The sequence below is a fragment of the Palaemon carinicauda genome, chromosome 5 (assembly GCF_036898095.1).
Source record: "Palaemon carinicauda isolate YSFRI2023 chromosome 5, ASM3689809v2, whole genome shotgun sequence".
NCBI lineage: Eukaryota > Metazoa > Arthropoda > Malacostraca > Decapoda > Palaemonidae > Palaemon > Palaemon carinicauda.
The window spans coordinates 177,236,773-177,239,992 of record NC_090729.1 but is presented as its reverse complement, the minus strand read 5'-3'; positions in this window follow the sequence as shown (position 1 = coordinate 177,239,992).

Below are 3,220 nucleotides of genomic sequence, written 5' to 3'. Positions count from 1 at the left end.
TAACAGTATGTTCTTTGACCTGCTGATAAACGAAAGATAAGATTGATTATGTTGTACTAGAGTTGCCAGTATATATTTTTCTGAACAATTGCAGAGTTTATACGTACACATGGTTACCTTGCTTTTGATTTTATTGTCTTCATTCACTTCAGGAATTTGCAGACTTCATTTTGGCTTAGACAAGGCAATAGAAAGGGTAGGGAGACAAGGCAATAGAAAGGGTAGGGAAAGAAGCAAAGGGAGATGAAAGGGATTTGAAATTGCCATAAGGGTGAAAGTTAACAGAGAGGAGCAGACCCATTAGTCTAGCACCCAAGTAGCAGTTAATAACATGGCATCAAGAAAGGATTTCCGGTCCACGGTAATTAGTATGGTAATTTGTTGGGAGAAAAGATTATTACTTATCAATACAAACCTGTTTTTAGTCAGAAATTTATCAATTAATTAATTTACCTGTAGTCGATTTTTCATAAGTCTTCATATCTCGACTTATTCCTTTCAACCTTTTTTCCACACAAAATATTCTATCCTTCAGTACTAGTTATGACACAAGATAAAAACTACTTTTCTTTTGGTATTATAAACGACCGTAATTTCAGTTATTTATCAATATTCACATAAAGTTTTCTATATTTACATAAATCCAAAATTATCACATCTTTGAAATTATCTATGACACACCTATGGTCCATATTGGCATGCAAGGATTTTTATTAAACTTGTGTTATGAATGAATTTTTAAGAGAGAGAGAGAGAGAGAGAGAGAGAGAGAGAGAGAGAGAGAGAGAGAGAGAGAGAGAGAGAGAGAGAGAGAGAGAGAGAGGTCATGTTCGTTCATTGCTTAGCATCTCAAGTTTTGTGACCCCCTTCCCCAGGGCTTGATTCAAGAATTGCTTGAATTTCCAAGTGGACTAATTCTTTGTGTTTGCATGCATGATGATAATCGAATGACAAACTCTTCCCCTGTATCATGGTTACATGAAACTGGACATTCTCTCTTGACTCAGGACTCCTTACTTGAAAGTTTGATCCCCGCAAGGATCTCAATTTTTTTTTTAACTCTAGTTCACAACATCGCCAGCCTTGTGAGGTAGGGATGGGTAGTTTTGGGAGCCTATAGGTCTACCTGCTGAGTCATCAGCAGCCATTGCATGGCCCTGATTGGTCTTACCTTGGGTGTAGAAAGGACTTTGGCACTGATTATGAAAGGTCTCTCGCATATTGTCCTATCCCTTGCCTCTGCCGTTCATGAGTTACCTTTAAACAGTAGTAGTTATATTTCATTCTTTGACAGCTCTTTGAGGCTCGACTCGTATAATGCTACAATGATCATAAAAATCGAAGCTTAAATTATCGATTCACTCTCTCCTTTCAATCTGGGATTGATCCTATTAAAAACCAACAATAGAATTTGATTGGACTTGGGTTCAGGTACTGCATTATGCAGTACTAAGTACTTTAGACAGAGTAAAAACACGCAAACACGCTCATTTCAACCTGGCCAAGGTCTCAAAAAATAACAGCAGCAATATTTCTATTTTTCTTTAAACAGCAAACCTCACTTGATTCTTCCGTGCAAACACATTTTGCCGAATCATTTCTCCAAGCAAAGGAAGGAAATGTTGAATATACAAAAGGCTATGGTGAATTGTGAAAGGCTGTAACCTTGTTCGCATATAATAACAAACGTAAAAAACTAAGTACCTCGACTAAAGGCTGCTATGAATTATGGTCAGGAAATGTTTAGTATAAATGGGTCAAAGATCCGAGACTTTTAGGAGTTAACCATTACGTTTATTCTCTGTTTTTTTGTTGTTGATTGAATCAAGTTAGCTTAGCACAGTAACCGCTGTACTTTTTTCGCCTCGTAAGGCCAAGGGCCAGGCATTTTCACCTTCACGAGAGAGAGAGAGAGAGAGAGAGAGAGAGAGACTTGAAGAATCGGTATATCCTTAGTGGATTCTAGAAACATGCAGCTAGTTTTTGATTTCTTAAGAGAAATCTAAAGATATTTAATTAGCTCATATATGAAAAATTTAATTCAATGTTGTTACTGTTCCCAACATATTTTATTTTGATTGTATTATTCCTATAGTAATGTATTCATTTCCTTGTTTCCTTTCCGCACTGGGCTATTTTTCCCTGTTTGGAGCCCTTGGGCTTATAGCATCTTGCGTTTCCAACTAGGGTTGTAGCTTAGCTAATAATAATAATAATAATAATAATAATAATAATAATAATAATAATAATAATAATAATAATAATAATAATAATCAGGGGTATACACTCTGTCATGATGTTGCATATATTACCCGCAGTTGGTTCTTTTTGTTACGGTCATTTTAAAAGACTGAGTTCAAGTACGCGCTTATCCAAACACTAAACCCACCGTTATGTCGAGAGAGAGAGAGAGAGAGAGAGAGAGAGAGAGAGAGAGAGACTTTTGAATAGAGCAAGAGAGAGAAAGACTTGAATAGACCAAGAGAGAGAGAGAGACTTTTGAATAGACCAAGAGAGAGAGAGAGAGAGAGAGACTTTTGAATAGAGCAAGAGAGAGAGAGAGAGAGAGAGAGAGAGAGACTTTTGAATAGAACAAGGTAGGGAAGAGAGAGAGAGAGACTTTTGAATAGAACAAGGTAGGGAAGAGAGAGAGAGAGAGAGAGAGAGAGAGAGAGAGAGAGAGTCATGTTGTTCATTGCTTAGCATCTCAAGTTTTGTGACCCCCCACGGCTTGATTCAAGAATTGCTTGAATTTCCAAGTGGACTAATTCTTTGTGTTTGCATGCACGATGACAATCGAATGACAAACTCTTCCCCTGTATCATGATTACATGAAACTGGACAATCCCTCTGACTCAGGACTCCTTGCTTGGAAGTTCGATCTCAGCACGAATCTCAATTTTTTTTTTTTTACTTTAGTTCACAACATCGCCATCCTTGTGAGCTAGGGATGGGTGGTTTTGGGAGCCTATAGGTCTACCTGCTGAGTCATCCATCAGCAGCCATTGCATGGCCCTGGTTGGTCTTACCTTGGGTGTAGAAAGGACTTTGGCACTGATTATGAAAGGTCTCTCGCATATTGTCCTATCCCTTGCCTCTGCCGTTCATGAGTTACCTTTAAACAGAAGTAGTTATATTTCATTCTTTGACAGCTCTTTGAGGCTCGACTCGTATAATGCTGCAATGATCATAAAAGTCGAAGCTTATATTATCGATTCAC